The sequence below is a fragment of the Somniosus microcephalus genome, unplaced genomic scaffold (assembly GCF_052327205.1).
Source record: "Somniosus microcephalus isolate GS21.2 unplaced genomic scaffold, FLI_Smic_1.0 unresolved_chr2, whole genome shotgun sequence".
Taxonomy (NCBI): domain Eukaryota; kingdom Metazoa; phylum Chordata; class Chondrichthyes; order Squaliformes; family Somniosidae; genus Somniosus; species Somniosus microcephalus.
In genome coordinates, this window is record NW_028225180.1 from 49,888,589 (window position 1) to 49,916,319 (window position 27,731).

Here is a 27,731-nt window from a genome sequence, read left to right on the forward strand (position 1 = left end):
CTGTTGCTGCTTCCTTAATAATTGACTCCAACATTTTACCAACCACAGATGTTAGGCTAACTGGTCTATAGTTTCCAGCCTTTGGTCCACCTCCCTTTTAAAATAAGGGCGTTGCATTAGCAGTTTTCAAATCTGCTGGGACCTTTCCTGACTCCAGGGATTTTTGGAAAATTACCACCAAAGCATCCGCAATCCCTACCGCTACTACTCTCAAGAGCCTAGGATGTAAGCCATCAGGTCCAGGGGATTTATCCACCTTAAGTCCCATTATCTTAACGAGTACCATCTCCTTAGTGATTCTAATCGTGTTTAGCTCCTCCCCCCATAGCCCCCTTTTTGTCCAGTGTTGGGATATTTTTAGTGTCCTCTACTGTAAAGACTGATACAAAATATTTGTTCAGCATTTCTGCCATCTCCATGTTCCCCACCACTAATTTCCCGGTCTCGTCCTCTTGTTAACCCCTCGCTTCTGTGAGGAGGATCCACCCCTAACTTGGGGGTCAGGGTTCGCTGCTTTAGGAGACTAAACATGCCGGTCAGTCTATCACTTTCTCAGTAATACACAAAGTCAGAAACTGTAAAATATGTAAAGTTTTATACCGGTAACCGGTACTGGACTTCACTCTGAGAAACCCAATTGCGTTTGCACACAAGTATGCCTCCCAAAGAGTGCACCCTTAGACTCACGGGGCTACAATATTTATACATTTTCATAAATTGCAAGTCATCATGAGAATACAGGAAACTAGGCGATCACACGCTACACAAGTCATTTGTTTCTTTTTACAGACTTCTGCTTAAAATTCACTTTAGCTTTCAACAAAATTCAGCCCTGAGACTGTCTCTACTCTGTTCTATAAACATTCTGTTTCTATTCTTTCTTATCTATTTGTACTGCATTCCCACAGTCTTGCTTCAGTTTTTTTACATATAAACCATTCACCCATGTCAAGTAGTCCATCATGCCTTGCGAGGCATTGGTACAGCAGTATGGGATTAATCTAGCTTAACATTCCCTCCTTTTATCATTCCATGATAACTTCGGCCTTTTTCTCTACATGCTGGACAGGGTGTCAACTATCCCATATGTACCTTTAAAGATTATATTTTCATCATTCATAGTTTCCTTTGAACCTATACCACATATATGGTTATCCGAGTCAGTCGCCATATTTCAGTTGGGATTTAAATGAAGCACACCATCAAGCAAAGGTAACACGTCATCAATGTCCAGGGGTTGGAGGGGACCCATTTAAATGTTGTACTATGCCAAATCTTCGTAAATGCTATCACCTTCCTCCAAATCTTGCAGCTCTTCCATGTTAATCCTAGTCCATTCCTGTGTGACATTGACACTTCCTTGAGGTTTATTGATTATAATCACCTGCTTTTCACCTCCTGATCCACACTTAATCAGTCTGTTAATTATCACCGAGACTAGTACGTCTGAGAAGTACGTATGAGACAACCAAACAAATGACCCATTCCAAGATGGTTCTAAACAGTCCTCCAAATAGTCCATCTAATAAACACAACGGTCGCCATCCACAATTTTCCGTTGTGTGATCAATGTCTCCGGCCTCCTTTCCCTTTCTTTCAATTTCATCAGTTTCGTTTTGGATCTGCTTTGAGATATCACTAATGTTCGTACAACATTCTGCTCCGATAACTGTGCATGCTCTTCCTTGTGCATGTAAAACATAATCTAGTGCCATCCTGTTTTGTAGGGCAAACATTCTTATTTGGCCCATTTCCTTATTGATCAGTTTCAACGCCATGGCTATGTCTTTGGCAATATCCTCCACATTCTGTGCCAAATTTCTTATTTCATCTAATGCCATCATTACTACGTAAGATGATATTAAACTTCCTAGGAGTCGGTTCCACCAGTTTTGGTGGTGTGTTTTGAAAGGATCTGAGCCCAAGAGTTTGCGCATGGCGAAATTAGTCCCAAAATTTATTTTTTTCCATTGACTGTAGGTTGGATCTTCGCTCAGAATTTCATCTTCAAGTCTGAAGGCTGGAACAATAAATGCGATAGCACATCTTCCTTTAAAATTATTTGGTAAATATGGGTATCCAGTATGATTGCACACCTACATAGTCCCTTCAAGAGTACTCAGAGAACACTGGTATGATCGTCTGGCTAGGTTCTCTAGATTCCATTCTGAAGTTTGCAGACATTTGGTATGTCCTTTTGAATTATCATGGGGTTTGGTAGGCCACATAATTTCGTTGTGTTGTCCCTCCCTTTTACCATTTATGGAGATCATGATGTCACAAAATGTGGGGAAAAGCGCCCCAACCTCCACTTCACCAATTGTTGATTCCATGCACCATTCGGAATGCGGTACAATTGTTATAGATAGACCTTCTACATTGGTACATTTTTTACAGTTATCGGTTCCGGTGCAATATTCTTTGGACCAGGGCCATATTTCATGGCTTGTCAAGTTGCACTCTTTATCGGAAGCATATGTAAGTTTGGCTTGTTTATCCATTAAGTCGCATATCAGGCATTCGTCAGATGTGACTGCCATCAATGGAAAACCTCCCGCCGTTCCTACTGGCCTTGGAGTACATAATTTTGATTTATTCTTCCATGGGTGGTTTTCGGTATTTTGTGCCTTTTGTAGAGAGATTGTATCCTCTCGAGCCACTTCTGGTATAGATTTACTCCTTGAGATGCCAGGAGTTTCCTTCCTCCTCTTTTTATGAGGGAACCATTTATATTTATTAGTGCCGATAACTGTACTCGATTCTGACCATGACAACACTCATTTACGTGGGTTTGATCATAAACGAATACATCCTTATGGGACCAATGTCTTCCGGGCTCATACATATTCTGCCATCCTGGGAATTTATAAGAATTTTTCCATCTTGGTTTATGTGCAGTGATGTTACATCAGCTATCATACAGGCCTTCGTGGTTTCCAATTTTATTTAAAGAGTGTTCGGAAAAATGACATAGACACCAGTGTGTTCCCGGTACATTTACACACATCTGGCCTGTAAAATTTGAGTGATGTGATATCACCACCTGAAAGGGGTCCAGTGGGCATCTAGTGATGTTTTTACATTCATTCACATCAGCACAGTTTTTATCCATTCCTGTTACGTTAGCTCTATACCCTTCTCTGCACTCATATTTTGCTTGGTTGTATCCCCTTTCCTGAGTGTTATCTCTCGGACTGGTTGTTGTGCTGCTGGTTGACCATTCGTCAATTATGGTGCACCATTCGCGTCCCGTGGGAAGTCTCTGGGTACAGGTGCACAATGTACTCTGTCCCTGTTTACAATACATTGCGGATGTCTTAATTTTATCATCTTTGGCAGAGTCATTCATGCAGTTCCCTCGGTTAATATTAAAATAGTCACGACATCCCCATCTGCAAGAAAATTCAGTGCACCCATGCTGTTTGGAGCAGCGATTGATGCATTGTCCCTCTGTCGCTGTTAAAGTTATGTCCATTATGACAAAAGCGGTGATGACAACTTGCAGTGTGAAGCGTGAATCCATTTTGTCTTTCCTTCGACCTTCCCTGCGGTATGCGTGGTTAATAGTACTTGATCGGGTCCCTTCCACCTGGGTTCTAATCCTTTCTGATAGAAGTTCGTTACGAAGACATAATCACCCGGTTTGAGTCGATGACAGGCATCCTCTGGTGTTGGTTCAGTCACGGCTGTTACCTGTTGATGAGACAACTTTAAAGCAGAGGTTAGTGGCATACGATAAGACATCATCTGATTGTCCATTACATGAATATCTATTTGTCTCTCGTCTTGGATGGGAGCCGAGAACGGTGTTCTTAAAGGTTTTCCGAAGATAATTGCTGCTGGTGATAATCCTGTCTTTCATTGGTAATACTTCTGGCCATTTTAATTTGGTTTCTACACAAAGTTTGGCCAATTTTAGTTTTAAGGCTCCATTAGCCCTTTCCACCAGTCCTGCTGATTGTGGATGGAGCAGGCAATGTAAATGTTGTCTAATAGTGAGAACATCGCAAAGTTCATCATTAATTTCTGCAACAAAATGTGGTCCGTTGTCAGAACTCAATTGTATTGGCACTCCGAACCTTGGCACAATATTTTTCAGTATTATTTTGCACACAGTCTTTGCGGTATTGTTCCTTGTTGGAAAGGCTTCTATCCATTTACTAAATACATCAATGATAACTAGTACATATTTATATCCGTTAGCTGATTCTAATTGTACAAAATCTAACTGTAGTATTTGAAATGGACCGTCTGGGATAGGAGTCGTTGCTGTTACTGTTGGTATGGCTTTTCCTGGGTTGTGTTGCTGACATATCAGACAGTGATCAATTGTCTGCTGTGCCACTTTTTCCCAATTTGGGTTGTACCAAGAATTTTCCAATTTGGAGCAACTATCCTTCCCTTTGGGTCGGCATATAGTTGTGTCAAAGGATCCTTTTTACAATTTTCTTTTATCCACTTTAGTTTTTCATTTTCAGGAGCGTCCTCCTGGTGCTTTTGTACATCTTCCAACGATGGGGCACAAGATGGATACTTACATCTCTCCCTCCTTTTGTTCCAACTGGGGCATTTGTTTTTGGTCCATATACATACCGGCTTATTTTGCAGCTTCATCTGCCAATCTATGCCCCTCGGCAACCTGTGTATGTAACCGTGTGTGTGCCTGCCATTTTACTATGGCTAATTCTCTGGGTAGTAACACTGCCTGCGTCAATCTTTCCACCTGTACTTGGTTCAATATGGGTGTTCCAGATGTGGTCAGAAAACCCTTCCTTTTCCATATTATTCCGAAATCAAGCGCTAATCCGAACGCATATCTCGAGTCCGTATAAATATTTACTCTCATCCCTTCTGATAATTCGTATGCTCTTGCTAGTGCGTGTAATTCTGCTTTCTGTGCTAACCAATGATTTGGATGTCTACCTGATTCTACCATATTTGGTGATTCTATAATTGCGTATCCTATCTGTCCGTCACCTGTATCTGATCTAGAGGCCGATCCGTCCACAAAGTACTCATGGCCTGGCGTATTCAAAGGCACGTCCTTTAAATCAGGTTTGATTATTGTTTGGGTCTCAATTTTTTTTACACAGTCATGTATTGGTTCACCTACATGTTCTGTGGGTAATTGTAAAAATTCGGCTAGGTTTATGATTTTGCAAAGTTGAAGGTCAACAAGGGATTCTGTATTAACTTAATCTCATATCTACTTATCCTTGCCGACGTCATGTGCTATGGTCTATCATACAATGGTCTTCCTAAGGGTGGGGCCACTCTTAAGGTTTGTTTTAAAGAATTAAACGCATCTCTTTGTGCTTCTGATCAAACGAAAGGTTCTCTAACCTATGATCCTGTTGGTATAGTTAGGGGCCTCGTATGTTTAGTGATTTCTGGTATCCATTGCCTGCAGAAATGTATTAATCCTAAAAATGCTCGTATTCCTCTTTTAGTGGTAGGTTCCGGATATTGGGAAATTGTTTGGGTCCTTTCTGAGTGCAGGACTTTTTCATCTGGTGTCAGAACGTGCCCTGAATACGTGACACGCTTTTTGCAAAATTGAATCTTTGCTTTTGATACTACATACCCTTCCCTTGACAAATGGTTCAAAATTAATTTTGTATCCATTTGACAATTCATCGCTGTTGCCGAGACTGAGCTGAAGCCAATAATTCCCCCAATCTCACCAACGTTTGAGTGATAATTTCATCATACTCTGATGCTCCATCGTATGGCAATTGTTCAAAAGCTTGTTTCGTAATTAACATACCCTGCTCTACTTTATCCGCAGCTGCCTTCGCGTCTTTAGCCGATTTCTCAGCCATTGGGTACATTCTCATTCCGTAATTCATCGCACATTGCAATCACAACTTGTAGCCGCAGTCACGATCGCGAGAGAGAGAGAGAGAGAGAGAGAGGGAGTGCGCAGCCTGTGACCTTAAAGAGGGAAGCACAGGCTTTTAAAGGGACAGTACACTGAAAATGAATGAGCACACACTCGGCAGTTTTTTTATTATTCTTAACTACATTTTTCTGCCTTTCACTAGAAAATTATGAAAATTCCCATTCATTGGTTTAATTCTCCTGTTTCAATCTTACACTCTCCTTTAATTACCATCTCATTCATGAGTCCTGGAGAAACGCCACTGTGCAATACAACATTTACCATTGAAAACATAGATCAAACGTTCTCACTTGATCCAAGTTATTAACACTTTTTATTTATCATTATTTTAGAGGATCTTTTATTTTCCCAAAAGTAACCAAATATATAGTGTCTGAGTCCATTTTGATATTACAAAATTATCCCAAAATCCAAGCAGCAGTATTATTGTACCAGCAGGTTTTGTCAATTTCAGAAACAAATAAGTTTCAGGCTAGGCGGCTTACACAGTGTTTTAACATTAGTGACAGAAATGCTGCAATTAGATTACAAGCTAACTTCATATAACAAAAGAAAGAAGAGACTCCATTGTGACTCTCCTTAGAGCCCAAGGTTAAGTTATCAAATCATAAATTCCTTCTGTCACTGGGGAAACATTAACTTAAAATTAAGAAACTTAAATTATTTAATGACCAATATCTTTCAACTTCATACTAAAGTTGTTGCTTGGTGAACTTAAACAGCTGTCAGTGGGAAGGGTTAACTCCTTTGCAGGATTCTAAGAAGGTGGAGAAAAACATTATCAAATGCACCTCATTATGTTACTTCACGTAAACTTAAAAACATCTTCCCAATCGAAAAAGACAGTTGTGTTTTTACACTTTAACCAAACATGAATACGGAGGTAATATGGACAAAGACGGGATTGAGCAAAATTCTCAAGCTAAGTATTATTCAATGCGGCCTACACAAATTCACACCAACCAGAATTTCACCGTGGCCACAATGAAAGTTTGGTTTTAATAGGTTAATTAACCTCATAACTCCAATTTAATCCAGATCTTGTAAACATTCAAATTAATTTTCTTCCAAGCACATCGGCAACTGTAACTTTAAGGCAGAAGCCCATCTTTTGTAAATCTATGAAGAGACAAATAAAACAAAATAGCACACACTTGCAGGAAACAATAAATTACTTCATATTTCCTTACTGTCCTTTCTTCAGATGTCTTTCCAAAATACTGTAAAAACATGGAGTATAACCGGAGAAAGTTTAGTTTTTCACATTTAAACAAATCAAACTGCTTTAGAAGATTTCATCATATCAACCGCGACTCCGAGGTCAAATTTTAGACTGAAACTTAATCTTTTGAAAAACAAACTTTTTGTTGTTCTTCTCAGTTTTTACACACCAGCTTACTTTCAATTGTAGTTCAAAGGTTTTTTTCAATTCTTGGGGCATAATCTTATTCGCACATTCTTAAAACTTCCAAAATCAAATCAAAATGCTTTTAACGCAGAGAATTGGGTAGAGCTAAAACACACATAACAGAATCTTTCTTTTAAAGACAGACTTTTCAGACAAAAATGCTATAACATCTTAAACATTCATAGTCAGGAAAACAGTTACACTTTCACACAAACTGAAATTCCAGCTTATTTTTTAAGGATCCTTTCACTCAGCAAATCTTGTGTTTTATTTGTCCCGGCACAGATGTTAATAACTTCCATGCCGGTAAAGCTTTAAGTTTATTTTTTTTTTTCCTTTTTTTTTCAGTTATTATCTCCAACGGAGTTTTTGAACACCCGATCTCCGTCAATTTACTATTTGCTGCCCCCATCTTATCCCCTTTTTCTTATTTTGTTCAATTATTATATTTCCTGCCCCCATTTTCCAATTTTTTCCTTATACGTACTTGATTTATTCCAATTTTGTACGTACTTGATCCAACCGGTTCAACGCGCCTTTAACCTGTTTATGGGACTCCGATCCTAAAGGCCTTTAACCTGTTTATGCGACTACGAACCCAAAGGACTTTCACATTTTTATGGGACTCACACCCGAAGGCCTTTAACCTACCATATGCTTTATCTGACTTTGCAGTTTAGGGTAATCTGACTTTGAGAAAGTGTTATCTTCCGAATTCCTACCTAAAGGATTCTGTCAGCACTAGGCCAGGATCATCAGCGAATGCACCAAGTCACTTCATAACAGACAGAGCAAAAAGGTAAAAATCTTACCTGTGGCCACTTAGTTGCTCAGTCGTCCGAAAGCGACTCGTCAGTCTGGACCGCTGTGGTTTGGACCGAAGTGCTTTGCAATCCCATCCTCATCACCAGAATTGTTAACCCCTCGCTTCTGTGAGGAGGATCTACCCCTAACTTGGGGGTCAGGGTTCGTTGATTTAGGAGACTAAACATGCCGGTCAGTCCATCACTTTCTCAGTAATATACAAAGTCAGAAACTATAAAATAAGTAAAGTTTTATTCCGGTAACTGGTAGTGGACTTCACTCTGAGAAACCCAATTGCATTTGCACACAAGTATGCCTCCAAAAGAGTGCGCCCTTAGACTCACGGGGCTACAATATTTATACATTTTCATAAATTGCAAGTCATCATGAGAATACAGAAAACTAGGCGATCACACGCTACACAAGTCATTTGTTTCTTTTTACATAGTTCTGTTTAAAATTCACTTTAGCTTTCAACAAAATTCAGCCCTGAGACTGTCTCTACTCTGTTCTATAAACATTCTGTTTCTGTTCTTTCTTATCTATTTGTACTGCATTCCCACAGTCCTGCATCAGTTTTTTTACATTTAAAACATTCACCCATGTCAAGTAGTCCATCATGCCTTGCGAGGCATTGGTACAGCAGTATGGGATTAATCTAGCTTAACACTCTAAGGGACAAACATTCACTTTAGCCACCCTTTTTCTTGTTATATATCTGTAGAAACTTTTGCTGTCTGTTTTAACATTTTTTGCTAGTTTACTTTCATAATCTAACTTCTCTTTCTTAATTAATCTGTTAGTTATTCTTTGCTGGCTTTTAAATGCTTCCCAATCTTCTATCCTCCCACTTCATCTCTTACCTTGTTAAAAGCAGGCCTTGCACCTGCTTTTCAATGCGCAGCTTCTAGGGACTTACCTGCACTTTAAAAACTGAGAAAAAAGTGGAAGTTCGATGCATACGCACTGCCTCTCCAGTGCACGCAGTTGAGCTTGGAACCCCTTTCTTCAGGAGAACAGAAATTCCGGTTTCCAGCGCATGCGCAGTGCTTGCGTGAAACTAATACTTCCTTTGGCCCTATGCGTGAGTACACAGCGCGTACACATCTATTGGGAATTGAATTTCAGCCCCCATAATTACTCAAGGGCTCTTCCTTACTATCACTCCCCACTACACAACAGTGAACTTAGAAACTATAAACCACAAAATATAGACGTTCTAAACCTTATACACTATTAAACTTAACATTCAAACTATAGAGTGGTATAATTACACACCTGGCTGTACTCACCCAATCAGCTGCTTCCTCTTGCCCGCATCACTTTTTGAATCGTGACATGGCTCTGGAATGCCGCCGCCAGTCTGTGAGATCGGTAAGCCTCTGAACAAACCCATAAAACTGAATATAAATACTCACCGGCTGCTCCCGACACTGTGCCTCTGAAAAAACCCGACAAACTGAGTATAAACACTCACCAGTTACTCCCGACATGGGGCCTCTAAATAAACCTGCGAAATTGAGTATGAATACTCACCGGCTGCTACCGACACTGGGCCTCTCTCATAGCATCAGAAAGCACATAAGGAGAACATGTGGCCTAATATGCCCCTCCCGGCTCCGTGAACTAGGTAACCAATTAGTTCAACTCCCCTATTTTTCCTCACAGCCCAGCAACCCTTGCCTTTTTACGTATCCATCCAGTTCCCTTTTGAAAGTTGCTATATATAAAAAAGTTTCAGCAGTAGTTCTGTGGTAGCTCTCTCGTCTCTGAATCAGATGGTACTGGGATAAAACCCTTCTGCAGAGACTTGAACGCAAAATCTATGCTGACATCTCAATGCAGTACTGAGTGTGTGCCGCCCTGTGGGCGGTGGGGTCTTTGGAATGGGACGATAAACCATAGGCCTGTTGGCCTTCACAGGAGGACAGAAAAGATTCCGCAGCATTATTTTGAAAAGCACAGAGGAGGTATCCACAGTGTCCTGGGCAATATTCATCCCTCAAACAGCATCACTGAAACAAATTATCTGCTCATCATCTCATGGTTATTTGTGATACCTTTCTCTGTACAATGGAAGTCCCGCCCCCTACATGACAGCAGTCTTTACATTTCAAAAGTATTTTATTGGCTGTGAAGCGCTTTAGGGCATCCTGGGGTCGTGAAAGGTGCTGTATAGATGCTGTATACATGCAAGGTCGTTACAGCCCGCTATGTAAAAAAGCATCTCCTCACCTCCTCGCTGGATCATTTGCCAATTAAACGCAAACTGTGTCCTCTGATTACTGACTTTCCTGCCAGTGGAAACAATCTCTCCATATTTAATCCAAACCCCTCATAATTTTGAACTCCTCTATTAAATCTCCCCTGGACATTCTCTGCTCTATGGAGAACTATGCCAGCTTCTGGCCGTGTCGACAGATTTCAGGTATTTCACCCACTGTGGGCGAGGCCCTGCCCAAAACCTCGCATCCGTGTCCCTCCAGTTTTACCTTGATCTCTTCCTTGCTCCGTTTCGAAGATTAATCTTTCATATCATGTTAGCCTGTTTCCGTTGTTTTATGTGCGGTTCTTCAAGTGGAGTCTTTGCAATCCCCTGTAAATCGACTCTCAAGTATAAAGGCAGAGGTAGAGGTCGATTTCAGGAAATAAACAAACATACTTATCTATTGTCTTATTATTCATTTGCAATGCTGAACATGATACAGTTCCCTGAACTAGATATTATTATGATACGGCTACATTATTTAGGATATTATGAGTGTCAACGAGAAGATCAAGGGCATAGGAAGTAAGTATACTTTTGCAAAAGCAGTAACCCAACTTCCACCTTGTTTAACAAGATGGGCTTTGTTTTGATGGATCTCTACATCTGTGTAAACAGATCACCATGTTTAACCGTTTCCAAACACATTTACTGACCCATGTGGACTCACACAGGTTACAGTTGCCTGTCCTGGTTTCTCATTGTCCCTCACACCATAAGGCCCGTGTTACTTATCTGGTTAACATTCAAGGCAAAGGTTCCCTCGCAGCTGTGAGGGGATGTTGCATGTGCGCAAATGGCAGCAACCCAGATCGTCCGCATGTAAACTCGCTGCTCTTTGTCTAGCTGGGAACACACTACTCTTTCCTGGCAGAGACACAATGGGCCAATGGGCGGGTATTTCTGCACTAACATTCTGTGATAAAAACATTAACTAACTTGATTATTTTACTCAACTCTAAGCAGCCTGGGGACACATTGGGCTGGATTTTGTCAATGGGGACGTAATGGAGGCGGGACTCCTACAATTTTGGTTGTAGTCCCGCCTCCATTGATTTGAGGCCAACCCACGTGATTTCCCCTTGATTGCCCAGCGGGCTCAGCATGCCAATTAAGGGACACCCGCTTACAGGTGAAGTCAGAGATTGACATTTCATCTGTCAAGACGTTTTGACAGATGAAATATCAGCGCTGGACAGCTCTGTGAAGCTGTCAAACATTGACAACCTGACTTCAAACTTCAAACAAATGCTGTTCATAGGCTACAGCTCAGCATTCAACACTATCGGCCCCAACAAGCTGGCCACCAAACTCCACACTCTTGGCCTGAACACTTCCCTCTGCAACTGGACCATCGACTTCCTAACAAACAGACCACAGTCTGACCCTGAACACGGGAGCCCCACAAGGATGTGTGCTGAGCCCCCTCCTCTACTCCCTCTTCACCCACGACTGTGTGGCTGTTCATGGTTCCAACACCATCATCAAGTTTGCGGATGATACCACGGTAGTAGGCCAGATCACCAACAACAATGAGTCAGCCTACAGGGAGGAGGTCCAGCATCTTGTGAAGTGGTGCACCGATACCAACCTGGCCCTTAACATCAAGGAAACCAACGAAATCATTGTGGACTTCAGGAAGTCTAAAGGCAGAAGTCACACCCCCATCCACATCAATGGGGCTGTGGTGGAAAGGGTGGACAGCTTCAAGTTCCTCGGAGTCCACATCATGGAAGACCTCTCCTGGTCCCTCAATACCTCCTCTCTGGTGAAGAAGGCCCAGCAGCGTCTATATTTCCTAAGGAGGCTGAAGGGATGTACCCTGTCACCCCTGATCCTCTCTAACTTTTACCGCTGCACAATAGAGAGCATCCTGACGAACTGTATCACAGTATGGTATGGCAGCTGTAGCTACTATGACCGGAACGCCCTGCAGCAGGTAGTCAAAGCTGCCCAACGCATTACCGGCACCCGGCTACCGACCATAGAGCACATATACCAGAAACGCTTTTTACGGAGGTCACGGTCCATCATCAAAGACCCTACCCACCCCAGCCACAGTCTGTTTGCCCTCCTGCCATCTGGGAGACGCTACAGATGCATGCGCACCCGTATGACCAGGTTTAGGAACAGTGTCCTTCCCAGGGCTGTCATCCTACTGAACTCCACAAATAAACTCTAAAGCCTGCACAGCGGCCAATGCACGTTATTATGGTTATGTTTATGTTAATGTATTACAAGCCAAATGTATGTTGAATGTTTAAATGTCTTAATCTAAATGTACACTCTCGGGAGCCGCAAGCCTAAATTTCGTTGTACTGCACTTGTGCACTAACAATGACAATAAAGTTGATTATGATTATTATTATTATGATTATGAGTCCTTCTCCACAGACTCAGTTCGAAATCTCTCCAGAACAGAAAGCAGAAGGCTGCAACTTTCGAAAGCTCGTGGCCATTCTGCTTTCTGTGCCGGTGAGATGAGGGACTCCCAAGATCTGAAGGAAGAAAGCTGGCACGTGAGTAAAGGTAACTAAAACTTATTTATACAACATACACACACCAAACACCCTTACCTTTGCACTCATGCACCCATCACTCACCTGAATACCGGACATCTCGAACCCTCCAAGCCCTTCAGCCCGACGGTCCACCTCGCTAACTTGGCGTGGTTCGGCGCCGTCGGGCAGCCCACAATTCAGGGCTAAAAATAGGGATGAGGCCATTAACTGCCTGTTAACTACCTGTTAACAGGCAGTTAATTGGCACGAATCCCCTTTCCACCTCGGGGAGGTGGCTCCCAGCACAGGTCGGGTACCCGGCTCCTGGGAAACGGGCATGGAGGCGGGTAGGGTCCGTGCCCCCCGATTCTGCAATTGTCCCTCCACTCCTGCCTCCAAACCCGCCTCCATGGGGTTTGGAAATTCGAGACCATTGACACAACCTCTGCTTGAATTGATTATCCAGGTTCCAAAAGAAGAACTCAATTAAATCTACACACCACTGCTCACTGTTGGCGATCGTTTTAGCGTATGCGGTACTGCTCTCTGTTAGAAAACAACTCGATTACCTCCCAGAAACCAGAAATGAACATACTCACGGTGAAGACATCATTTATTTTCAGTACTGTAAAGATCAGGAGGCCAAATTTAGGAGGTGTACCCCAAATGAACAACAGGTTTTAGGCATAAAAAAAGTGAATTATAAGGTGCAGATTGGCTCTACCATACATGCTGAATTACTGACCACACAGAGCAGGAAGGACCCAGGTACCATTCTCGACCTGTACTGAATTAGGAGAAGTTTAGGGCCAAGATACAATGAGCCAGAAATACGGGTCGGAGGCTTCCCGCGGGTGTAAGCCCCCGACCTGCACTTACCTAGCAGGCTGGCCGTTGAGCTGTGAGCCCGCGTAGGATTCCGATCCTGGGCCTCCTCCAACTGCCGGCGCAGGAGGACCTGGCAAATTTTGAGTAGAGATCGGCTCCAAAACCTAAATAAACTTCAAGTAAATTGTAAAAAAGGATATTTTAAAAATAACTGTAAATTACATAAAATAACTATTTTATACAATAATTTAAATTTTTCAAAAAAATAATTACACTTTTTAACAGGGCTAAAAATAAACTTACCTTTCTTTAAATTGTTTAAAATGATTAAACCTGTGGAAAAAATGTTTCAATTTTACTTATTTCACCACTTACCTTGTTAAAAGCAGGCCTTGTGACTGCTTTTTAAAAGCGTAGCTAGTGGAGACTTACCCTCCCAGAGAAACCTGTAAAAAAAACAGAAATTCCAGGCACATGCGCTGCCTCTCCTGCACATGCGTTCGACCTGTGAACCCCTTCCTTCATGGGAACGGAAGTTCCGGTTTTCCACGCATGCTCAGTGCATGCATGAAAGTGGAACTTTCGTTGGACCTACTCGTGAGTACCCAGCGCGTACTCACCCGTGGGGGCCCGAATTTCTAGCCTGCCATAAACTGAATTAGCTGAACTCATCCAGTGTGGAACTGAGGCCAGCATGGAGAAGTTTAGGTCCAGGATACAATCCCATCTTATACTAAATTAACTGATCTCACCCGATGTGGTACTGAGCCCAACAAGAAAAGGATAAGCCCAACATACAATAACGCCCTATACTGAATTAACTGATTTCACCTAATGTGGAACAGAGCCCAATATGGAGAAAAATGGGCCCAGGTTGCAATCCCGTCCTATACTGAATTAACTGATCTCACCCGGTGTTGTACTGAGTCAGAAGTAGAGGAGAAAGGGCCCGGGTTCTATCCACGGGCAGTGCTGATTTAGCTGATATCACCCAGTTTGGTACTGAGCTCTAAACAGAGCAGAAGGACAAAGTTTCCATCATTGCATTGTGCTGTTAGCTGATCAAAATGCTCGTTACCTAGGCCAACATGGAGCAGCAGGGTCCCTTGCATCATCCCCGTCATGTGCCGAACTACCTGATTTCACCCACTTTGATAATGAGTCCCACACATAGCAGAAAGGGCCCGAGAGCTGCTCGCAGCCTGTGTTGCTGGCTCATCTCAACCAGCGTGGCACTCAGTCAGATACAGAGCTGGAAGGACTCAAGCTCCATATAGGCCTGTCTTAAATGAGCTGATCTCACCCTCTGTGCTTCTGAGACGCAAAGAGCAGTGAGGGCCCGAGTTCCATCCCCGGCTTGTACAGGCAGCTCATCTCACCCTCTGTGCTACTGAGAGTTTCACAGAGCAGGGAGGGCCCATGTTCCATCCCTGGCCTGTAGAAGTAGCTGATCTCACCCTCTGTGTTACTGAGAATATCACAGAGCAGGGGGGGAGGACCTCAGTTCCATCCCTGGCTTGTAAAGTGAGCTGATCTCACTCTCCATGTTACCGAGCCACACACAAAGCGGGGAGGGTCTTCAGTTCGATCCCCGACTCGGACAAATAGCTGACCTCGCCCTCTGTGTTACTGAGTGACACATTTAGCAAGAAGGTCCTTAGTTATATCCCTGGCTTGTACAGTGAACTGATCTCACCCTCTGTGTTACTGAGTCACACACAGAGCAGGGAGGGTTTTTAGTTAGATCCCCGGCTTGGACAGGTAGCTGACCTCGCCAACACCACACCGGCTGACATGAGTTAACAGCCCAGGCTGCGGTTGGACACTGGAGACTCACTGCTCTGAATGAGAGTCAGCACCACACCGGGTGAGGTCTGCTTAATTTGCACAGATCGGGAATATCACGTGGGGCTCTCCCGCTGGTGTGTGCCCCAGTACCAAATTCACCACAGATCTTTAACGAAGCCTGGGTCCTTCCTGCTCTTTGTGAGACTCAGCACCAATCGGGCTGCCATGAGATAACAACACAGGTCGGGGTTGCAACCTAAACACGTTGTGCTCTGTGAAATTCTCAGTACCACAAAATCTGAGATCAGCCTACAGTGCAGGCTGGGGATAAATCTAAGGCCCTCCCTGCCCTGCGATCGTCTCAGTAACTGTGCTGTTCGCTCATCTCACGCGCTGTGTTGCTGAGTCGATAAAATACTAAGAATGTACTATGTTACTTTCGCAGCCTTTGCTGTTATCTAATATTAACCTGTGTAGTAATGAGCTCCTTCCCAGATCTGGAAGAGCCACTGCGGATTTAACTGAGCTCTTCCAGATTGGTACTGCGCTGCATGCGGAGTAGGGTGGACACATGCTTTATTACAGGTCTGTGCTGAATGTTCTGATCTAATCCGGTGTGATACTGAGCCAGAAAGAGCAGACTCCATCCCCGATGTTTGATCAGTTAGCTGAAGTCAACCATGTGGTGCTGAGCCGCTCACAGTGCTAGGAATCCCCCAGAATCCAACCATCAGACTGTGCTGTTAGCTGATTTCACTCGATGTGGCACGAAGGCACGATGTACCAAGGCCTGTGCTGAATTAGGTACTGGGCCAAACGCATAGAGCAGGAAGGAGCCAGGTCCAGCCTACACTGAACTAACTGAGCACAGACAAACGGTGCTGGCCCGCACAGCCAACAAAGGGCCGAAGCTTCATTCCAGGCCAGTGCTAAATTTGGTACTGAGCCCGACACCAAGCAGAAAGTGCCCAAATACTATCTACGACCTGAACAATTAACTGATCTCACCCTCTGTGTTACTGAGACTCAAAAATAGTAGGAAGGGCCCAGACTTTATTAAAGATCTCTGGCGCATGGTTGAAGTTAAAGATGAAATCAGGAAAGTAAAGAGAGGGCCTGAAAATATTGGCAAGCAAGCTCTAGGAAAACCCAAAGATGTTCTATAACTACATAAACATCAAGATGATAACCGAGGCAATAGTATGGCCTATGAGAGAGCAAACATTAACCTGTGTGTTAATTCTTTTTGTCTGTTTTCACAAAAGAGCGGGACGATGCAGACACGTAGCAAAGCTACGGACCAAGCGCTGGAATGTGGGATTAGGCTGAATACCACTTTTTCGGCTGGCACAGACACGATGGGCAAAATTGTCTCCTTCGCCACCATAAATTTATATGATTATATGAATATGGTACTGGACTGGGTCAAACATGAACAGCAGGTAGGGCCCTGGTTTCATTCCCGGTCACTGCTAATCCCGTGTGGTACTGAACCCCAGACAGAGTTGGAAGAGCCCAGGCTCCATCCCTGGCCTGAGTTCAGTAAGCTGATCGCAACCAGTGTGGTACTGAGGCCCACACAGAGCTGGGAGACTTCAGGCTCTGTCTGCAAACTGTGCTGTCAGCATTCACTCCAAACATTATTGATAGTTGCTCCTTTAATTTAAAGCACCTGAAAAAATGAAGGCTTTTAAAGGAACAATACAATACATAGATACATAGAAGATAGGAGCAGGAGTAGGCCATTCGGCCCTTCGAGCCTGCTCCGCCATTCAATGAGATCATGGCTGATCATCCAAATTCAGTACCCGGTCCCTGCCTTCTCCCCATATCCCTTGTTCCCTTTAGCCTTAAGAAATATATCCAACTCTTTCTTGAATATACTTAATGAACTGGCCCCCACCGCCCTCTGTGGCAGAGAATTACACAGGTTCACCACTCTCTGGGTGAAGAAGTTCCTCCTCATTTCAGTCCTAAATGGCTTACCCCTTATCCTTAGACTATGACCCCTGGTTCTGGATTCCCCGGCCATCAGAAACATCCTTCCTGCATCTAGTCTGCCCAGGCCTGACAGAATTATATAGGTTACGATGAGATCCCCTCTCAATCTTCTAAACTCCAGTGAGTATAAGCCCAATCGACACAGTCTCTCCTCATACATCATTCCTGCCATCCCAGGTATCAGCCTGGTGAATCTTCGCTGCAATCCTTCCATGGCAAGAACGTCCTTCCTCAGGTAAGGCGACCAAAGCTTCACACAATACTCAAGGTGTCGCCTCACCAAGGCCCTGTGCAACTGCAGCAAGGCATCCCTGTTCTTGTACCCGAACTATCTTGCTACGAAGGCCAACATACCATTTGCCTTCTTAACCGCCTGCTGCACCTGCATGCTTACCTTCAGTGACTGGTGTACAAGAACACTCAGGTCTCTTTGCACTTCCCCTTCTCCCAATCAATTACCATTCAAATAATAATCTGCCTTCCTGTTTTTGCCACCAAAGTGGATAACCTCACATTTATCAACATTATAGTGCATTTGCCATGTTTCTGCCCAATCAACCAACCTGTCCAAATCGTGCTGGAGATTCACGACATCCTCCTCACAGCATACCCTCCCCCCCCAGCTTTGTGTCATCTGCAAATTTGGAGATATTACATCCAATTCCGTTCGTCCAGATCATTAATATATATTGTGAACAGCTGGGGTCCTAGGACCGATCCTTGCGGTACCCCACTAGTCACTGCCTGCCACTCGGAAAACGTCCCGTTTATTCCAACTCTTTGCTTTCTGTCCGCCAACCAGTTCACTATCCAAGTCAATACCTTGCCCCCAATCCCATGTGCCTTAATTTTGCACGCTAATCTCTTATGCGGGACCTTATCGAAAGCCTTCTGAAAGTCCAAATACACCACATCCACTGGTTCTCCCTTATCAATTTTATCAGTTACATCCTCAAAATATTCCAGTGGATTAGTCAAGCATGATTTACCTTTTGTAAATCCATGTTGACTTTGTCCGATCCAATCACTGCTTTCCAAGTGCTCTGCTATTACATCTTTTATAATGGACTATTGCATTTTCCCCACCACCGATGTCAAGCTTACCAGTCTATAATTCCCCGCCTTTTCTCTAACACCTTTTTTGAATAGTGGGGTAAAATTAGCTACCCGCCAATCCATGGGTACCGTTCCAGAGTCTATTGAGTTCTGGAAGATGACCAGAAATGCATCTAATATTTCTGGGGCCACTTCCTTAAGTACCCTGGGATGTAGATTATCAGGCCCTGGGGATTTATCGGCCTTCAGTCCCATCAATTTTCCTAACACCATTTCCCTACAAATACTGATTTCTTTCAGTTCCACCCTCTCATCAGACCCTATGTTCCCTGGCATCTATGGGAGGCTATTTCTGTCCTCCTTTATGAAGACAGAACCAAAATATGTATTTAGTTAGTCTGCCTTTTCTTTGTTCCCCATTATAAATTCCCCCGATTCTGACTGCAAGGGACCTATGCTTGACTTCACCAATCTCTTTCTCTTCACATATCTATAAAAGCTTTTACAGTCAGTTTTTATGTTCTCTGCAAGCTTACTCTCATATTCTATTTTCCCTTTCTTAATTAATCCCTTTGTCCTCCTTTGTTGAATCCTAAACTGCTCCCAATCCTCAGGATTATTGCTTTTTCTGGCCAATTTGTATGCCCTCTCCTTGGACCTTATGCTATCCCTAATTTCCCTTGTTAGCCACGGTTGGGTCACCTTTTTTGTTTTATTTTTATGCCAAACTGGGATGAACAAATTCTGTCATTCATCCATTCGGTCTTTGAATGTTTGCCATTGCCTATCCACCGTCAACCCTTTGAGTGCCATTCCCCAATCAATCCTTCCCACTCGCTCCTCAGACCATCATAGTTTTCTTTATTTAAATTGAGGACCCTAGTCTCCGAGTCAACTACTTCATTCTCCATCTTAATGAAGAATTCGATCATATTATGATCGCTCTGACCCAAACGGCCTCTTACAACAAGATTGCTAATTAATCCGTGCTCGTTACATAATACCCAGTCTAAGATGGCCTGATCTCTGGTTGGTTCCTCGACATATTGGTCCAGGAAACCATCCCGTAAACACTCCAGGAATTCCTCCTCCACAGTATTGTTACTCATTTGGTTGGCCCAATCTATATGTAGATTAAAGTCACCCATGATGACTGCTGTGCCCTTATTGCACGCTTCTTTAATTTCTCATTTAATGCCATCCCCAACCTCCGCCTTACTGTTTGGAGGTCTATAAACAACTCCCACTAACGTTTTTTTCCCCTTAGTATTTCTCAATTCTACCCATACAGATTCCACCTCATCAGAGCTAATATCCTTCATTACAATTGTGTTATTCCCTTCTTTAACCAGTAATGCTACCCCCTTATTAAACGAGTGCAGATGAAATTGGTAGTCCATGAAACCGCGAAGTGACCACAGCCAATCAGCAGGATGTCTTGCGGTTTGAAGTCAATTCACATGAAAGGAGAAAGGGGGGGGCGGGTAATACAGCCCGCTGATTCGCTGTCGCCCGTTTTGCGTTGTTGCAGAAGACCAATTTCACTCTCGGAATCAGATAGGAGTTAAATAACGGCCTGTTCTAATCAAAAACATGACAATCAGATCTATAGCTGAAGAACAAGTATAACAACAACAAATGGCATTGAAGTAGCGCATTGAACTTAGTAACATATCCCAAGCTGATTCACGGTAGAGTTATCAAGCAAAATTTGACACACAGCCACATAGGAAGAAATTGCACAGTTGACCAACAGCTTTGTCAACGACATAGGTTTTATGCAACGTATTAAAGGAGGAGACAGACGTATAGAGGCAGATAATTTTACGGAGGCAATTCCAGAGTTAAGGGCCCAGACAGTTGTAGGCACTGTCAGCAATGGTTCGGCAACGAAAGGATGGGATGTCCAAGAGACCAGAATTTGAGGGATGTAGGGCTACTGGAGCTGACAAAGATTGGGAGGGGCGAAGAAGTCGAGGGAACAGGACAAATTGATGATTTTTTTTAAAAAGAAGCGATGTCCAACTGGGAACCATGTAAGTCAGCAAGCATAGGGTTTTAGGTTGAGCAGGACTTGGTGTGAGTCAGGATATCGACAGCATAAATTTTGGATGAGCTCAAGTTTAGTGAGGGTGCCAGGGTTGGAAGCCGGTGAGCAGAGCAGTAGAATAGTCATTAACATGGTTTTATTAAAACGAACTACCTAGCGAAAAAGCACGGCGTTGCAACATTAGCGGCAAGTTAAACTACGACGTAACTGGAGAGTGTGAATCTGGTCTGTAAGCTCATATGTCTCGTGACCAAATACAGTAATCGGAAAGATGTGGCGGAGTCTCAGAATAAGGTATCGGCCATTATGGACTGAGTTCACGGAGGGTTGTGGCTCTTTGGAATTATCTAAGCCAAGGGGCGGTGGATGCTCAGTCTTTGCATATATTCAAGACTGAGATCGATAGATTTTTGGACTCTAAGGGAATTAAAGGAAATTAAATATGGTGGGAAAGATGGAGTTGATGTAAATGTTTAGTCATGCTGTTGTTGAATACTGGAGCAGGCTGCAGGGGCTGTGAGGCCTACGTCTGCCTGTGTTCCTTTTGTTCTGATCTTCTAATTTGAATTATAATACCAGCAAATTCATAGTGTTTCTAACCATCTACAGCTCAACATTCATATTTAATGGATATTTCATCATTTTTTTTAGCTCTTCTCTGAATTTAGTCTGTGTCACTGCAACAATTTTGTGCAGCAGCTCAACAGCAGGAGCATATATCCGGTTTCTTGAAGGATATAAACCGGGTTATTGTAACCTGTGTATGAATAGGTATTACTAATTAGGTAACACAGGTAATGGGCCATGTACTTCAGCCATAACTGTGTAAAATTGCCGGATATACTGAAAAGTAAAATTATGGATTTTCTGCGATTCTCCATCTCAGATCAGGGTTATTTTCAGGGCTGGCATTGCCCCGCAATGGCCTGCGGACTCTGCTCGCCAATAATATATATCTCACGGTCAGAGCATTGAGCAGCAAAATAGTGAATAATGGGAGAAAAGGAGTCGCTATACACCCAAAATAAGGAAATGCTTTCCATAGGGGTGAAGGATATAATTTTGATCTTATCTGGCTATGCCTGTGCACTTTGCTAATTCTATACAGAGGTTCATATACACAGTATCAAGGGATGTTTTTTAAACAGGTCAGAGCGAGCACCTTGACTACAATCACAGCGTCCGTTTCCTTGGTGCAATATTTGTTTGTCAGCTTCTCGCAAAATATACTATAAGGCAGTCAAAAGTGGAGGCGACAGTTAACCAGACAGAACAGTCTCTGGGTGCATAATCTAGTACTGTTTTGGTCCGACATACCAAAGTAAGCAACAGATAATTTCCTGGAAAGTAAATGTTGATGAACCGATTGAGTATAATGCCAGTGATGACGGCCAGCAGATCCGCTGCTGCCATGGCCACCAGGTAGTGAGTGATGTGTTTGGAGAGACCGCACTTTCCCCGGGACAGGATCGCAATCGCCTACATGTTAACTGTAGGGAAGGGTAGGAAAGGAAGTTTATTATTGGCGGACTTTACTGAAAAGAAACAGTATGTGTGCAAATCAGAAATTGGGGTAGATCATGACTTTTAGCGACAGTGTTAATTGGGTGATATCGATTCAGCAGCCCGTGTTACATCTCTCCCCATTAAAGTCAAAGGAAATACAAATCGGGGGAGATGTAAAATGGACTGCACACTCATTATCGCTCCTTTTACACTATCAAAGTCAAGATCTACCCCTGTTACTGCATCCCGCATGGATACAGCTTTCTAGTAAATATAGGTTTCAAATCATAACATTTGAAAATCAAACGAAAATTGAAATGTTCTGGGCAAAGGTAACATGATATTTGGAAGTCATAAGAAGAAGCAACGCTGATTCTGAAAGGAAACATAAGTGTTCCAAATGGATTAGAAATATTTATTCTAATAAATACGGAAAAAATTAATAAATTCTGGGCCGTGTCCTCCAAATCAGGAAACAGAATTATTTTACATCATTTCGGAGGGGAATCCCGTAATCATTTAAAATTATAATGACTTTCCAGGATTGGAATTTAATTCCTAATTAGCTTCATTCCACCAGCTTCACTATATATTGGTTCTGTTAGTAAAGAAATAATTTGGCAGATAATTATTATTGACATCATTAAAACTCCAATCTTTTGCAAAAACAAGAAAAACCAACGAGATACAATTAAACTATTCGATTTCCCCGATGAAAATGATTACAACATGCCTGAGGTATCCCCTTACACTGATGCAAACACGCCCTGGGCCTGTTTACATCAACAGTAAATATTTTTGGAAGCAATTGCTGGACAGTTTGGGGGCGAATAGCCCAACTCTGTGCCAGAAATAGTTTTTTCTTTGGCCGTATGGATGATTTGTCAATGCGTACACTGACAGTTCGCAACTTGTGGTCCATTTCAAAGGCGGTATGACGGCGGACCACCCACCACAAATTCTGACCCAAGGTCTTTTCTTATACAGAGCTTCACAGAGATGGAAATCTAGAATTCATCCTCGTCTCATCCGTCCGTTGATCTCAGAGGTTGTGATGTAGGTCACACAACCAGAATCAGAGTGATATTAGTTCCCCTGGTTGCACAATACAAACCGATCGTGTTGTTTTATTCTAAATTTGTAATGCAATTGAATGTTGGTAAAGTTTATTATCCTGGATATTTGGGAAAGATAGGAAATACATTTTTTAAAATTTTTGTGTCGTTCCTTCCGTAAATCAAATTGAAAGGTGATTTACGGAAGATATTTTTAAGCAATATTAAGCAATATCTTAGAGTGGATCTCAAGCCCAGATTCGGTCTCAAGGGTGCTGGGTTAGCTGAGCTGTCCGCGTAGTGAAGGTGGGGCTGATGAAATTACTTGATAGCCCGCAAGCTGGGAAGACTGAAAATCAGCCCGGGATATGCTTCCAAATTATTATCCATTGAACACTATTGGAAGTGTATTTGTGCTTTCTATGATTAATAGATGAAGGTACGGATTGTCAGCACCTTGCTTTGGAAATACCTTGCTGAAGGCTAAGCATGAGATCTGCCATATTCAAACCCGGAAACCGTGCTATCTGTCTTCCAGCAGCTTGAAATACACATGCCAATTTTGTATGTTCAGTAGTTTGCCGGAAATTAATCGACTGTTTCCTGCTTCAAATCTTAATACCGTCTAGAGGGCTAGAAATTCTTCTCGGGCCATGGTGCAAAGTGGGCGGTATCAGTTTGGCCGCCCGTTGTACGCAGCACCTGATATTCAGTTCTATTGCAGTCAATTATACAGGGCCTTGGTGAGACCACACTGGGAGCATTGTGCACAGTTTTGGTGTATGTATCTAAGGAAGAATATACTTGCCTTGTAGGCGTTGCAACGAAGGTTCTCTAGATTGCTTCTCTGGATGAGAGGGCTATCCTATGATGTGAGATTGTGTAGAATGGGCCGAGACGCTGCAGTTCAGAGGAATGAGAGGTGATCTCATTGAAAGATACAAGATTCTGAAGGGGATTGGCAGGGTAGATGCTGAGAGCTTGTTTCCCCTGGATGGCGTGTCTAGAACTAGGGGCATACTCTCTGGATAAGGGGTAGGCCATTTAACACCGAGGTGAGAAGTAAGTTCTTCACTCAGAGGGTTGTGAATCTTTGGAATTGTCTTTCCCAGAAAGTTGCGGATGCAAAGCTTTTGAATGTATTCAAGTCTGCGATAGATAGATTTTTACCTCTAGGGGAATCAAGTGATATGGAGATCGGGCAGGAAAGTGGAGTTGAGGTCGATGATCAGCCATGATCTTATTGAATGGTGGAGCAGGCTCGAGGGGCCGTGTGGCCGACTCCTGCTCCAATTTCTTATGCTCTTACGTGCTTAACACTCATAGGCCTAGAGTGTGAGTGTCGAGAAGGTATCAGCTATCGAGAATATCATAGCTGATCGCCTTCTACAAAAACGCATCAGCCCAGCCAGATTTTGTGATGGTAATGACGGCAAAACTCTCAGCCTTCACCGCCAGTCCTCCTCTGAAATTGACAGCAACTGCTAAATTCAGCGCATGCGTAAATCGACGCGGAAATACAGAAACTGCTGTCAGTGATTCTAAGCTTCTCCACAGGTCACGCTGTGGAACTCCCCAAAGCCGACGATCAATTCAAATGACACTGAAATCTAGTTCCTTGCGAACACTTACCCCATTCGGCTGGAATATCGCTATTTAAATATAATACAAAAATATTGGCTTTTTAACGTCGTAGTGACAACTGAACAACCTTTCTGACCCTGAAAAAATAATTTTATAATAGTGGAATGTCAATTTATAACATTAATATTTTAAGCATAACATTGTTTTTAAGGTAATAATTTTATGAAAGATTTTTTTAATGATATTTCAGATTCTCTCTCAATCCTATGTGTCTGTCACGACGTTATTGTAATTTATAATCTCTGCATTTTACCTGCTGAATTTCCGTCTTTGAGATTTCTTCAATATGATTGGCTGCTTAGGCTCTTGATGCTATCTCTTTTACTGGACGCTGTGGATTCCATTGATTTGGCGGCGGATTCAAAGCAACGTCAGGAAAGGTGAAATTCACGCCACAGATATCACTAGATCTTTGTGGGCAGCTTACTTCAAGTTCAGTGGCGAGCACCATCCCTTCGCCGTTGACCACAAATTCCAAAACACTAGGGCCTAGAAATTCCTTGTAGCCACTTTTGGGGCGGTAAGGTCGGGCAGCCGCTAAAGTTTGCGCCTGGCGCAAAGTCGAGGCCACTTCGCCGATATTCAGTAGCTTCGCCCTAAGAGTTTGCTCGAGCGCTAAAACTGGCGATGCACGACTATCTTTAGGCGCTAAGCCGGCGGTGCTGAGCGATACCACCGAGGCCGGGCGCAGCGCAGGTGCGGTCATTTCTTGATTGACAGCAGACACCCTGGCGCCGGCCAACTCTTAAGGGGGAAGGCTCGAGTTGGTCTGCTGCCATGCCCTGGACACTGCAGCCCTCCAGCTAGGCCTGAACACTGCTGCTGGACCCAAATAGCGCCTGAAAGGTTGGAGAATGCCCGTGAATGAGCGCAGCACTTCTCAGAGCATGATCTAAGGGTGCTGGTTGGTGCTGTGGAGAAGAGACACCATACCTTGTTTCCGGACAATGGGAAGAAGCCAGCCGCCCGCGTCTACCGGAAAGCCTGGAGGCATGTCACCACCAGGGTGACATCCAACAGTGAGGTCCCCAGGAGCTCTGTACAATGCCGCAAAAAGCTAAATGACCTCGCCAGGATTGTCAGGGTGAGTACCCATTCCAGTGTCCTCCTCATCCTTGCATGTGCACCTCACATTATGGGCAAAGGGACCTGAAAGCCCTAATGGCCAGCCCTCATGCAGCAGCTATGGGACAGTCATGAACATCAATTGCACATTCTGCACTTAACACACTGGCCAAGCTATTCGACCATGGGAGGCAGTGCACACAAGATCAGGGCTACAAACTGGCCAGGCTATTCCAACATGGGAGGCAGTGCACACAAGGTCAGGGCTACACACTGACCAGGCTATTCCACCATGGGAGGCAATGCACACAAGATCAGGGCTACACACTATACTTAGAGGCCGTCCTTTCTCTTGCAGGGCAAGCTGGCCAACAATAAGAGGAGCCGGACTGAGACCGGGGGAGGCGGACACCAGATCCAGCAGCTCACCAAGCTGCAACAGCGCGTGGAGCGCATCATGGGTGCCCGGGTGATTGGCCCCGTTGCATCTGGAGATGCCGACCCTGTTCTGGGCACCAATGGTAAGGACATCACCTTTTGGACCTCTCTCGTCCCACTTGCGCATCAGTTCTACATCCTTTGCCACTGGCCGACCAATGCGCTGAATGCCACCACTCATGCATCCCTCGCTGACGCCCTCTCCTCACTCTAAATCTACTCTTGTGCCTTCCTGCTTTCAGATGGTGAGGAGGAGGTCCCTGAAGTTCCCAGTGACAGCCCTTCAGAACAGGAGGAGAAGGGGGAGGAAGCGGAAGGCGGCCCATCAGGGGAACCCACAGCCGCAGCAAGCCATGCCAATGTAGGGGACACATCTTCCCTGGAGGGGTGCCTGGGGGAAGTGTCAGAGGGGAGTTTAGCTCCTGGGACCAGCGGCTTGCAGCAACGCAGGAGGGGGGTGGAAGCTCAGTGGCCTTCGCCCCAGAGGGGGGAAGGGTCAGAGGGGAGTCCAATTGCTGGGCCCAGCGGCGTCCAGCAATGCAGGAAGGGTCGGGCAGCTCGGCGGCCTTCTCCCCAGAGGGATAATCCGGCCTCCAGTCCGGAGACGGTCACCGCCGAGGAGCTGCGCCTCCTCGAGGACATGTCCGCGGACTCGGAGCGCCGGCACACGGAGCTCATGGGGGTAGTGGCATGGATGCCTGAGGCCATTGAGTCCCTGTCCCGGAGTGTGACCGAATTCGGGGCCTCACAGGCCTCGAGTTTGGCGGAATTTGGGGCAGATCAGGCAGCGAGTCGGGCGGAATTCGGGGCAGCTCAGGCAGCGATTGGCCAGGTGATCAGTGGTGCCGTGCAGTCACTGGCTGCTCTGATGCAGTCACAGAACAGGGCAACACGGGCACTCACTGCTGCCACACTCGCTGCGTCAGCCAGGCATTGCCAGGGCACCTGCCGTGCTGCAGCAGCACAGCGGTCTGTCCCTCGGCAGATTGCTGCGCATGCTGCAGTGCTGGCCCAGGTGAGTGCCAGTGTCTCAGGCGACCAGCGAGCACCTGCCATCCGCCAGCTTGCCCCCATTCCTCCAGCCGCCACTGCCACTCCCCCAGTGGAGCTGCCACGAGCTGCTGCAGCGACTGATGCTGCCCAGCCACAGCTGCAGCATTCACCAGCCGGCCCCTCGATGGCCAGACCTCGTCTAGGCCGACCCCCAAGGGCATCTGCCGTCACGACATGTGCCCCTCAGGAGCCTTGCCCCAGCCTTGCAGCAGCCACTGGCCTCACTTTGAGGAGGAGCAGCAGGGCGTGCAGGGGCCGCAAAAGTTTGCAGAAGGCATCGCCCTCGCGGGCCACAAAGTAGAGGGTGTGGCCAAATGTTTTGTTTTTTGGAATGGGTGTTTTGTGAAGGCCGAGGATGAAGGCCAT

At 44.4% G+C, this 27,731-nt stretch overlaps 1 pseudogene; it reads right to left on the reverse strand.

Annotated features, from left to right (window-relative positions):
* Positions 1–21,207: 21,207 nt before the first annotated feature.
* On the reverse strand, positions 21,208–22,089 carry LOC147092619 (uncharacterized; annotated as a pseudogene).
* Between the last annotated feature and the right edge of the window lie 5,642 nt (positions 22,090–27,731).